The 13,402-nt window shown below is 39.0% G+C and overlaps 1 pseudogene; it reads left to right on the top strand.

Moving 5' to 3' along the window:
• Window positions 1–7,795: 7,795 nt before the first annotated feature.
• Window positions 7,796–8,299, top strand: LOC106734010 (ubiquitin-40S ribosomal protein S27a pseudogene; annotated as a pseudogene).
• The last annotated feature ends 5,103 nt before the right edge of the window (window positions 8,300–13,402 follow it).

Here is a 13,402-nt window from a genome sequence, read left to right on the forward strand (position 1 = left end):
CCATGTGGGAATCTAGCTCCTTAACCTCCTTACCACCTGCTGGTCTTTAAAAGATATATTTTTGAAATAAATAAAGTAAAGGCGATTTCAAATGGGTACCTGCCTGAAGCCCAGATGGTCCTGGGAGTAAAGCTCGAGGGTGAAATGCCAGTAATTCTGAAGCCAGTGAAGAGCTACTGCACATGAGTAGTCCTAATTTGAGGGTTTTCAGATGCCTGTCTGAAGTCATTAATGGTACACACAAGAAACAGACAAGTAAAGGAACACCAGAACTTGAACTTTAGGCTTTTACTAGATATCTGCTAGGGCAGACTCGAATCTGACTCTGGTTGTCCTGAGTTTGCGTGTGCATTCCTCTCCTGGTGAACCTGAGAGAAGTGTGCACAGAAGGCAAGAGCAGTGGCTGACAGTTCTGACTCCTGTCTTAGTTTTCCCTTGCCCTTCCCTTATAGAGCTTTATTCTATAATAAAGACAAATTGCTCATTAATCTACTCTGCCCCTACTGGTTACATTAGGTAAGGTGTCTTCCTTCCTTCCCAGGGTAAAAAAAATAATTAATGAAAAGAATTCACAAATGCTAATGTCTCTGGTTAAGGTCACATCTGGTAAAAGGTCTGATCTGGCAATGAAAATTTAATAGTTTATAAAAATCTATACAAATATACATATTTGTTAATTTTTCATATTAAAATATACACACAATATAGCAATAGCATCTAAATTTAATTCTGGGTAAGTGCTTATGTAGGTATAATTTTAGTTTTTAAAGCTGCTTCAGCTAAGGAAAATCAACTGAGTGTACATATCTTCCCTCTCATTTTGATTTCGAAATACAGTCTCCATTTTTACCCCAACAAGCTTCTTTTCTTCTACACATACTTGTCTGTCAGCGGTGAGCTTTGATTCCTATGGTGTTATCTTCAGCTCAGACACAGACTTGTTTTTTTAAAAAACAAAAGTGCATGCTAGTACAGTGGAACTACCAGAGTTCCTGCTCGTTTTCTATGAAAGCATCGACTCACTCATTCCCCTTGACTCAGCATCAGTCCCACTCTCAGCAGTCTTTATTATTCCCCAAAGGCATTCTCTCTTTCTCATTCCCAGAAACCTGTTTGGAGAAAAACAGATATCTTTACCCATTCTGTTCCCTCACAGCCCCACACAGCTTTCTCCACTGTTGGCCACTGAGATGCTCTGGGCACAGCCTCCTATGTGGGAGTCACAGGAGCTTCTCTGAACACCTGCACCCAGGTGTGCTTGCTGTGCCTTTGTGAGGTAGGCTAACAGCAGTGGCATGTGCTTGGTGGTCTTTTTCTGAAGGACCAGGGATTCATACTGCTTCCCTATCTCAGGGGTTCCTGTCACCTCACAAAAGTTAGATACATAAGCCCCAAGGGGTTCAAAGAGCACAGTGCTTCCAGAGGAGGTTTTTTTGTTTTTGTTTTTGTTTTTGTTTTTGAGAGGTTATTGCTATAGAGCATGTGTGCTCACCCACTGGAAAAACAGAGAGAGGCAGAGAGACAGTAAGTGAGAAATCATCCCCCAGGGAGATGGCCACACCACAATCCCTTCTCCTCCATTCTCCTCTAGGGATCTTGGGCACGTCATAGCAAGATGTTTATTGTTGTTGTTAAAGAATAATTTTATTTAATTTTATTATTTTTTTCTAGTTTGACCAGAGATAGACAGAGAAAGTGAGAAAGCAAGTTACCAGTTATGGAACTTAAACCCCTGTGTGCTATGTGGGAGTCCAGCACCTTAACTTACCATGCTACCTGCTGGTCCTAAAAAATGTTTGAAATTGTAATCTGTTTATATCTACACTCTACCTTCTGTTTCCACACCCCCTTCCTTTACAGCCTGCGTCATTTCTTTCTCTAAAATATGTCTATCTAACTTACAATGATGCCATGAATGGATCTCATGTATATCAACTAAAATTCCTGAGTCCCCCTCCTCACAGCAAATGGTAAACTGGTTAATAATCTATACATGGATCTGCTCTAAGTCCCTTCTGCATCTCTAGCCCCAACATACAACAACCTGTACAATTACCTTTTCTCTTTGACTCATTGTAGCCACCTTTTTTTTTCTGAATTCATATTCTAATCAAATTTCTTTCATGTGCAAAACAGACCCTAACCTCTGCTACCCAAACTTTATGTAACATTTGTGAATGTGTAGGAAAGTTGGAACGTGGTATAGAAATAAAATGCAACAGTCTGCGAAGCCCACCCACCTAGGAAGTTTCGCAGTTACATTCAGAGACTTCTCTGAGTATGTTGTATGAGTGTGCCTATGATCCAGGACTGGCTGAGGCAGAGAGTGGATCATGGCATGAAGACCCTGTTAAGGGTGTGTTCTCTCTATAGATATATATCTTGCTCATAAAAGATATAAATACACTTCGTAAACTCATGCCAGGTGGTGTGTGTGCATGCTCAAGATCCCGAGAGGATAATAGAGGAGAAGGGATTGAAGCATGACCATCCCCCAGGAGGGTGATTTCTCACTTTCTGTCTCTCTGTCTCTCTCTGTCTTTCTGGTGAATGCATGCGCCCTATAACAAAAACCACTCCAAAAAAAAGGAAGAGAAAGAATTGTTCCTGATTTTGAAACCAGCAGATGACATAATGGGTATGTAGCTGGACTCCCATGTAGTCAACCCTGGTTCGAGTCCTGGAACTGGTGACTTAAACTCATGCTGGGCACATGTGCATACATGCCCAAGATCCCAAGAGGAGAGTGGAGGAGAAAGGATTACAGTGTGACCATTCCCCCTGGGGGGTGATTTCTCACTTTCTATCTCTCTGTCTTTCTGGTAAGAACACACACCCTATAGCAAAAACCTCTCAAAAACAAACAAACAAAGAATTGTTCATGATTTTTATTGAGCAGGAGTTAAGGGAGATAATTCTTGTGAGCAGTCCATAAGAGAAGTACCATTACCTTGAGGAAATTGAGGCTCAATCAATTCAAGGGACATGTAGCTATTAACTTTTAGAGTTATAATTTGAATTCTGATTTGGTGATTGCAAAATATTTGCTCTTTCCAACACACTATGCTATCCTTAAGGATATGTGCACAAAGTTAAATAACAGGGTGAGTTGAAAGTTACAGTTCAAGGAAAAAGTACCTATCACAATATGCCTGTGCTTACCAATTCATATCTTTTATATGTTTAACCCCCACATTTAAAATTCACTAATGCATAGGATAGAAGGAAATAAATTAAGATCAAAACAAGGATGGTCCCACAGCACAATGCTTAAGTGCTGTGCATTGGGAGCTAGATCCCACATGACCAAGTTTAGTTTAAATTCTGCCTTGATAGTATGAGAAACACATGGGGTATATGCATGCATATGTGTGTGTCCCAAATCCTACTGGGATAGAGAACTAGGGGAAGTATTGCATCATGACCTCTCTCTGGCAATTACACACTTTCTGGCTTCTAAAAAACATAAAGACCAGGAGAAAAAGAGTCATCTATGAATTCATAGAATTCATAGAATTCATAGATGACTTCTCTCAACAAAAGTTAACCTAACAAAAGTGTGTGTGTTTGTGTGTGCGTGTGAGTGTGCATGTGTGTGTGTGTGTGTGTGAGAGAGAGAGAGATGCTCAGAAAATCTCCTCCGCAAACTAGGTAGCACAAAAAATGAGACAATAGGTAGCAAAGAGAATTTACATTAAAGGAAAAGAGATCTCTAATGATTCAGCAATGCATGTTCTTGTTTCTAACAGCCTCTTGAAATAAGAAATAGCCAAAGCTGCAGAAGCACACTTGATGAAATCCTAGCTTTAACAATTGCAAACTCGAGGCAAAGCATTTTCTAATAGTTCTCATTTTTTTTAGTTGTGTCTCCAGTGTACACTAGGGGATGATGCAGCCTCAGACATGAGGGCAGGGAAGAAACTAGGGGGCATCTGGGACTAACAGCTAAATTAAAGCCCTTCTTGAAGGAATTTTCAAGTATGTGAATCAGATCATTTATTACTTGATCATGTAATGCCTTTAAAATGTGTGTGATATGAAAGTCAAAAAGATATTGTAGACTAAATAACGGCCCCACAAAGATGTTTATGTCCTATTCCTCATGAATACTTTACATGACATGGCAAACAGGATTTTGCAGATGAACTTAAGGCTAAGGGCCTTGAAGTAAGAACAGTGTGTTAATTAGCTCAGGTTAGGATAATGAGATAACACAGGCTGGGTCACTTAAACAACAGAAATTTATTTGTTGACAGTTTGAAAAGCTAGAAGTCTGAGATCAAGGTGCTGTTAGGGTTGGGATTTGGCAAGGCCTGCCTTCCTCGCTTGTAGACAGTTGCCTCTTGATTGTGCCTTCTAAGGGCCTTTTGTCTTTGCATAGAGAGCGACCTCTGACATCTCTTTTTCTTATAAGGACACCAGTTCATAAGATTAGCACGCCACCCTTGTGAATTCATTTAACTTGTATTACTTCTGTTAAAGCCCTGTCTCTGAATACAATCACATCAAGAGGTAGGGCTTCCATTTTGAGGAAGGACACAATTTATGACAGATAAGATACTGAACTACCCAGGTATCTCAAATCACATTACATGAGCCTAAAGAGCAGAAAATCTTCCCTGGGTACAATCTGAGACATGTGATAGAAGAAGATGTAGAGATTCAAAGCATGAGAGGAATTCCACCCACTATTTCAAGTTTTGAAGATGGAGACAGGGAATACAGGCAGCCTTTAGAAGTTAAGAATGAGACTGCCGGATTTTTGTTTGTTTGTTTGTTTGTTTGTTACCTCCCCCCCCCCCCCCCCCACAGTCGTTTTTTTTGAAACCCCCCCCCCCGCCCAAGAGAGTTTTTTTTGCTATAAAGCAAATGCACTCAACAGATAGGCAGAAAACAAGAACTCAACCCCCGGGGGGAAGGATATGCCACAATCCCTTCTCCTCCATTCTCCTCTTGGGATTTGGGGCACACACTCACATGTGCCCAGCATGAGTTTTAAGCCACTGGGTGTGAGCTTCAAAGCACGGTGGACTACACAGGAGTCCAGCCACATAACCATTATGCCATCTGCTGGTCCTGAGATTGCCTTTCAAAACTCACTGACTGGCCCAGGAGAGCCTAAGGGAGTTGGCTGCTGACAGAAGGTGACTAGGAATTCTTTTGTCAGTGTTCCCCTGTGCCCTAGGTTTGTGTGCTTTTGGATTCTTTTCCCCTTGTATCTAACATTGCCTTTCAAGTTTCACTGACTGGCCCAGGAGAGCCTAAAGGAGGTGGCTTCTGACGGAAAGTGCCTGAGAATTCTTCTGCCAGTATTCTCCTGTCTCTCAGGTGTATTTTCAGATTCCACACTTCACTGGACCATGGGACACACTGCTTCTATCTTTAGTCACATAGTTCTAACCCACTCCCAGGTGCATCTCAGCCTGAGAGGTTCTTAGAGGAACCAAGCACCTGAACCTGGGTAGATAACCCTAATTCTGATTGAAAGATGGGTGCGAGTGGCTATGCTTCCTACGTGTGCTGCTGGACAAGGAAATAATTTTTGTTACATGTCTGAAAGTTAATGTTCAGCTCTGGCTTCTCTGAACTCTGATTCTCTAATAAAGAAAACCTGAGAAGGAGTAGTACTTTGAACCATGGCCCAGAGAGCACACATGCACTATAGCAAAAATCTCTCAAAACAAACAAACAACAACAACAAAAAACAGTAGATTAGAAATGGATATTCAAGTTAATATGCAAAAACATAAGGCACAAGCACCATCTCAAGAAAACTTAAAGCAATTTAGAGAGAATAGTTATGCTTCATTTAGAAGCCAGAAGGAATTCAGAATGAAAGCTCTAGAATCTGAACTCTTCTAAAGAAGATCTTCTCAAGAAGACTCTAATAAAACAGAATTTTTAAAATATAAGCATCTATCAAAGAATCACAAGTTAGAAAATTATTATCAGACAAACTAAACAAGGTTAATGAGAAGTTAGCCTCAGTCAGTGGCAAACATCCTGTGGGAAAACAGCAGATTTCTACTCAATAGTCTTACTACAAGACCATTCCTAAAGTCACCTCATTTTGGAAATCGTAATAATGATTTAGTGCACAACAGAAATCTTCTTTCAAGAGAAACCTCAGTGCTTCCTACCTTAATCTCAAGGCCTTCAAATAAGAGGAGAGAGAATTACTTGTTCCAGCCACAACTGGAATTGTTAAAAAGTATAGAGAACTAAGTGAAGCTGCTACTGAATTTGCATCTGCATCCTGTAGAGCTTCTCCTCAAAGATCTGATGAGAGAAATTGAACTCAAGATCTGCCTTTGAGAACATCATAAGAATATGTACAGATCTTGAAGAAAAATTATATATGAAAGAAAAAAAAAAAGATTCAGATCTCTACCAAAAACAAACCTGAAAAAAAGAGCTGTTCTTTCTCCCAACACTGCAAAACCTACTCAAAAAGGTAGGAAGAACTGTGTATTTCATCAGATGACTGCACTTCTGAATTCTACAAAACTTTTAGAGAACTAACCCCATTGTACTCAAACTATTTCTAAAGATTCAAAAGAAAGGAATCCTCCCAAATTCATTCTATGAAGCCTCCATCACCCTCATTCTAAAAACAGAAAAGGGCATCACATACACAAAAAAGAAAACTACAGACCAATATCTCTCATGAATAAAGATGCAAAAATGTTCAACAAGGTATTAGCAAATCATATCCAACAACACATTAAAAGATTATGCACTACAACCATGTAGCTTTATTCCAGGGCTACAAGTGTGATTCAACATATGAAAAACTATAAATGTAATACATAATATTAACAGAAAGAAAAATAAAAACCAAACAATCATATCAAGTGATGCAGAAAAAGCATTTGATAAGATACAACATCCCTTAGGAACCAGCAGTTAGCATAATGGCTACGTGGCTGAACTCCCATGTGGTCCACCGCAGTTCGACTACATGGGAGTTCAGCCATATAGCCATCAGTTTGACCAATCCAGGAATCTGGTGGCTTAAACTCATTCCGGGCATGTGTGCATGTGTACCCAAGTTCCCGAGAGGAGAATGGAGGAGAAGGAATTGCGGCATGGCCATCCCCCCTGGGGGGTGATTTCTCACTTTCTATCTGTCTCTCTCTGTCTGTTGAGCACACAGCCCTATAGGAAAAAAAAAAAAAAAGATACAAGATCTTTTCATGATTAAGACATTAAGCAAAATCGGCATAGAAGGGACTTTTCTCAACACACACACAAAAAGCCATTATGATAAACCCATAGCTAACATCAACTGGAAGGTTTCCCACTTTCTCCACTCATTTTCCATATAGTACCAGAAGTTCTAGCCAATGCAGTCAGACAAGAGAATAAAATAAAAGGCATATATAATAAGAAGGGAAATTATCTCTATTTCCAGATGACTATATACATAGAAACCCCAAAATAATTCACAGAAAAACTCCTGGAAGTGATAAAGAAATATAGGAAAGCAGTAGAATCAACATACAAAATGTTTATACAAAAATCTATAGCATTTCTATATGCCAACAGATTGAGGTAGAATTGAAGAAAGCAATCCCATTTACAATAGCTGCAAAAAAATACATGGTACCTAGGAATAGGCCTAACCAAAGAAGTAAAAGACTTCTACAAGGAAAACTACGAAAAACTTTAAAAATAAATTTAAAATGACACTAAAGAGTGAGAGGACATTCTGTGTTCCTGGATTGGAAGTATTAATGTAATCGAACTTTCTCTTTTTTTTTGATCCACCATCTGTGGTGGGACCGCCACCAAGATGCAGATTTTCATAAAAACCCTCACAGGGAAGACCATCACCCTTGAGGTTGAACCGTAAAATACAATAGAAAATGTAAAAGCCAAAATCAAGGATAAGGAAGGAATTCCTCCTGATCAGCAAAGACTGATTTTTGCTGCCAAGCAGTTGGAAGATGGGCGTACTTTGTCTGATTACAACATCCAAAAGGAGTCCACGCTTCATCTTGTGTTGAGACTTCCTGGTGGTGCTAAGAAAAGAAAGAAGTACTACACCACTCCCAGGAAGAATAAACATAAGAAAAAGAAGGTTAATCTGGCTGTCCTGAAATACTATAAGGTAGATGAAAATGGCAAAATTAGTTGCCTTTGTTGGGAGTGCGCTTTAGATGAATGTGGTGCTGGGGTTTTTATGGTCAACCATTTCGACAGATATTATTGTGGCAAATGTTGTCTTACTTACTGTTTCAACAAACCAGAAGACACATAATTGTTTATGAGTTAATAAAAGAAATGAACTAACCTTTTAAAACAAATCAAACTTTCAATTTTACCCAAATTAAATGATAAATTTAATGCACTCTTGATAAAATCTCCAGAGATATTCTTCACAGATTTAGAAAAAAAATCATAAAAATTTTTCTGGAATTATAAAAGTTCCCACACTGCCAAAGCAATACTGTGCAGAAAGAGTGGAGTAGGATGCATCTCACTCTCTGACATCAAAATATATTTCAAGCTATGATAATCACAACAGGACGGTACTAGCACAAAAACACACATGCAGACCAATGGAACAGATAGAGAACCCAGAAATAAACCCCAAAATATGTAGCCAACTGATTTTCAACCATGATCACAAGTTAATCCAGTGGGAAAAAGAAAATCTATTTAGCAAATGGTACTGGAAAAACTAGATCTCCAACTGCAGAAAAATAAAATTGGACCCTTATTTCTCAGCATTAACAAAAGTCAACTCAAAATGAATCATAGGGAAAAAAATGCATCATAGATTAATTTACTGCTGAGTGAAGCAAGTCAGGCTATGAAGGAGAGACATTGTATGTCTCCACTTAATATACACTGACTGTACACATTCTATAGCTGAAACTGAATGACTAGAGAATATAGAATCATAGAAAATGTTTATAAATATCAGATACAGTGTGGGAAGAGGGTGGGTGAAGGAGGAGAGTCTGAGGAAGGACATTAAGGAGAAAAATAGAGAGTCAAAGCATTTATGGGACAAAATAATGGGTTATTATCTATTGACAATAACGTGTATGATGTGTATAGTGTTCTCAAGTGAATTGGTGAGAAATGTATATAAGTTGGAATGTTCACTTTGCGAGCTAAGTGACATATTTTATTGAATGTATAAAATAAATTGAAATAAAAAATATAAAAAATAAAAATCTCATTCAAGCAGAGGCCACCTCCCCCACTATCCCATCTCTCCAATTCCCCACAGGGCTTTGAAAACCAGAGAAGTCACACAAATGCCCTATGCACAAGGCAAAGACCACATTGCCAAGCTCAACTCCTCAAATAGTGAGCCAAGTACAGCATTATGATGGGGAAATGTACTTATCTTTCTGTGTTATGTATATTCTAAGAATAAATAATGTAAAAAAAAACCTTCAAACTATAATGAATTACTGATGGAAAACACAGAGGAAACTCTTGGAGGCATCAGGGTTGGCAAAGACTTCTTTAATAAGACCCCAAAACAAAATTGATAATCTCAAAAATAGACAAATGGGATTACATCAGGTTAAAAAACCTCTGCACAGTAAAAGAAACAATAATTAAAGTGAAATGCCAACCTTCAGAATGGGAGAATATATTTGCAAACTAAGGGACTGCTAGCCAGAAAATACAGGGAACTCAAACAGTTCCCTATCAAAAATATCAATCCTATTAAAAGATGAGCAAAGGAGCTGAAGAGACAGCTATCCAAGGAAGACATATGAAAAGCCAAAAAGCATATTAAAAAATGCTCAACATTTCTTATTATAAGGGAGATGCAAATCAACACCACAATAGGATACAACCTAACTCCAGTCAGAATGTCTAAGGTTAAAAAAATGAAGAATGATAAAAGCTGGCAAGGTACCAGTGAAAAGGGAGCTCTCCTACATTGTTGGTGGGAATGTAAATTAGTACACCCATTGTGGAGAACAATATGAAGTTTTCTCAAAAAGCTACAAATAAAACTACCATATGATCCAGCAATTCCACTCCTTGGTATCTACCCAAAGGATAGGAATATACTCAGTCAGAAAAACATTTGCACATTCATGTTTACAGCAGCATTATTCACAATAGCTAAGACATGAAATCAATCCAAATGTCCATGAACAAATTGAATAAGTGTGGCACATATACACTAGGGACTACTACTTAGCCATAAAGAAAAAAAAAAAAGACCCTGACATTTATTAGAAAGTGGATGAATATGGAAGATTTAATGCTGAGTGAAGCAAGCTAGAGACTATAAAAGAGAAGAAGAGAAGCATTGTATGTAATATATATCGCTTTTCTGCACTCTAAGACAGAAACGGAAAGACTGGAAGGTATAAAGGCTTAGACAGCAACTGTGGATACTAGACACAGTGTGGGCGGAAGATGAGCAGTGGAAGTGGGGTGAATCAGGGGAAAAAATGAAAAACAAAACATTTAATGAATAAAAAAGTGTAAAATTATGTATTAAGGAAAATGTCTATGATAGTATCTTTGACTGGACTAACATGCAGTGTATTAAAAAAATCAAATAATAAAAACATGGGCCTGTATTTGTACTGAGAATTTAACACACACACAGGAGTTAAGAACGATCCTGGCTGGGACTGGAAGATGACGTAATGACTATGTTGCTGGATTCCCACATGGCTGACTGCAGTTCAAGTCCAGACCTGAAACACACCAGGCACATTTATGTGCATGCCCAAAATCCCAAAAGGAGAATGGAGGACAAGGGATTAGGGTGTGGTCTTCCACTCTGGGGAGTGATTTCTCACTTCAGTTTTTCTGTCTCTCTGGTGAGTGCACATGTCCTATAGCAAAAAATCTCTCCAGAAAAACAAAAAAGAAAAAGTATGACTTTGGCTGGGCCAGCCACTGGAGTACTGGTTAAGACAACTGGGTCCCACATTGCTGACTGCAAGGTTTTAGTCCTAGACCTGGCAGCTTGAAAAGCATGACAGGTAGGTGTGCACATGTACCCAAAATCCCAAAAGGAGGCCAAGATGGAGAAGAAGCGATTGTGGCATGACCATCCTCTATAGTGACTTCTTTCTCACTTTCCCTTTCTCTGTTTCACTTCGATGAGTACACATGCCTTCTGGGAAAATTTTTTTTTTTTGAGAGAGAGATTTTCACTGCAGGGCGCGTGCGCTCGCCAGACAGACAGAGACATAGAGACAGAAAGCGAGAAATCACCCCCAGGGGGGATGGTCACGCCGCAATCCCTTCTCCTCCATTCTCCTCTCGGGATCTTGGGCACGCACGCACACGTGCCCGGTGTGAACCACATGCACTTAATTCTGCCCAAAGTCTGAATGAGCCTGTTGTCAAATTCTCTTCCAGAGCCTTCAGAAAGGAACATACTTCTAATACTTGATTTTGGCTTTTGAAATTCAGAGCTGAGAAATCATCCTAACACATTGGATTTTTGACATACAGAATTGTCTAAGAATAAATTTGTGTTTTTGTAAGTGTAACATTTATGGCAATTTTTATGGCAATAATAGAAAACGAATACATATAGCAGCATTCAAAAAGATTATGAAAGAAAATGAAAATAAAGTACAACTTTATTTGCAATCAGACTGTCTTCAGATCTGGTCCAGTAACTGCACTGAAATTGGCTGTTCACTGCTCAAAAGAGCAATGATCAAGTGGCCAATGTTGGTAAAAAGGAACGGTAGCTTTACTCAAGAAACTGGTGACCTGGGACGATGGTGAACTAATGTTCAAAAACCACCTCCAAAGTCACAGACCAGGACACAGGATTTTAAATGGAAAGATAGGAAAGGTAAGAAAGGGCAACCATGTGCTCTTCTACATAGTCACAGTGAGACTGGCAGGTCCTAGAGTTGCTGTGCACAGGGTCACTTCACCCTCAAGGTCTCTTTCCTCTTTGTTTTCTTAGACACATCTGTCTAGCTGTGATTTGTTTTTGTTTTTGTTTTTGTAGAGGTTTTTGCTACAGGGTGCATATGCACTCACCAGAAAGAGAGAGACAGAGAGACAGAAAGCAAAAAATTACCCCCAAGGGGGGATGGCCACGCCGCAATCCCTTCTCCATTCTCCTCTCCGGATCTTGGGCACGCACGCACACATGCCCAGTATGAGTTTAAGCCACCAGGTCCAGGACTCAAACCACGGTCAACTACATGGGAGTCCAGCAACAAAGTGTTTACTGCTGGTTCCCTAGCTATGGTTTCAAAGCCCGGCTTCTATTAAAACTCAGTAAAGCTATGACTAGGATTTTTATTTTTCCTACAAGTTAGACAGTAAAGCCAGGTCAGTTAGCAAAACAGAAGCAAACCATCTTTAACAACTAGTCTACTGGGTCAGATTTAATATAGAGCTACTTTGGTTCTTCCTTGTAACTTGGTTACATACGCTAGTGCGATATTGTTTTATAAAAACCCATTCACATACTTTTTTCATATTACATGTTTTCCGTGAACCTTTTGAAGACCTTTTATGTATTACTTGCCCCTCCTCGAGTTCATATTATAGTGGGAGAGATAAAAATGAGGTAAGCAGATAAATGAGCAAAATCACTGCGTAATGTAAAATAATTTGTGTGAGAAATAAAAGAACTGATACAACAGGGAATGACACAGGAGACATATGTATTAAGAAGTGTTGCTAAAAGTGATACTCAGGTTGAGCAAAAGGAAAAAGAGCAGGACACGCAGAAGGAGAGCATCCCATGCAGAGGGAACAGATATGCAAAGGCCATGAGGTGTGAAAGATCTCAGAGTGTTCAAGAAATTGAAAGATGGAGAGGAACATTATATATAGTAAAGAGAAGAGAGAAGAATGAGATTGTAAGGGTAGGCTGAGCTGAGAGCATGTGGTGCTTTATAGAACATGATCTGAAATTTAGGTTTTATTCTAAGAACAGTAGGAAGTCCTCATAAGCTTTTAAGCAGAAAAGTGCTGTGGGGATGAAATTCTGAAACAGAAAAATGGCATTAGTAGAAAAACTGGAGAAATTCAAAAATGTCTTAGCTAGCTAATGGTATTTCTACTGGGGCTCATTTTTTTAGTGTAGGTAATTGTGCCATGGTTAGATAAGGTGTTAACACAGAGGAAACTGACTGAACGTTTAGGAAATCTCTCTGTATTATTCTTGCACTCTTCTATAAGCCCTAAAATTATTTTGTAATAAAGAATTAGAAAGAAAAAGAATGCCATGATCTATTTTTTTAAACTTAAGATTATGCTTCTCAGTTGGAGTACAGTACAGGCACAAGAATAAGAGTGTGAATACGAACCAGTCAGGAAACTAGTTCAGTAAGTCACAGAGGAGAGAGTGGAACAGAAAGCATCCTGTGAGACACGTTGGAGATCTGTTTCTGCAGTAGAATCCTCAGGACTTTGTGATGCATAG

The sequence above is a fragment of the Tupaia chinensis genome, unplaced genomic scaffold, assembly GCF_000334495.1.
Source record: "Tupaia chinensis unplaced genomic scaffold, TupChi_1.0 Scaffold147282_1, whole genome shotgun sequence".
Classification (NCBI taxonomy): Eukaryota; Metazoa; Chordata; class Mammalia; order Scandentia; family Tupaiidae; genus Tupaia; species Tupaia belangeri.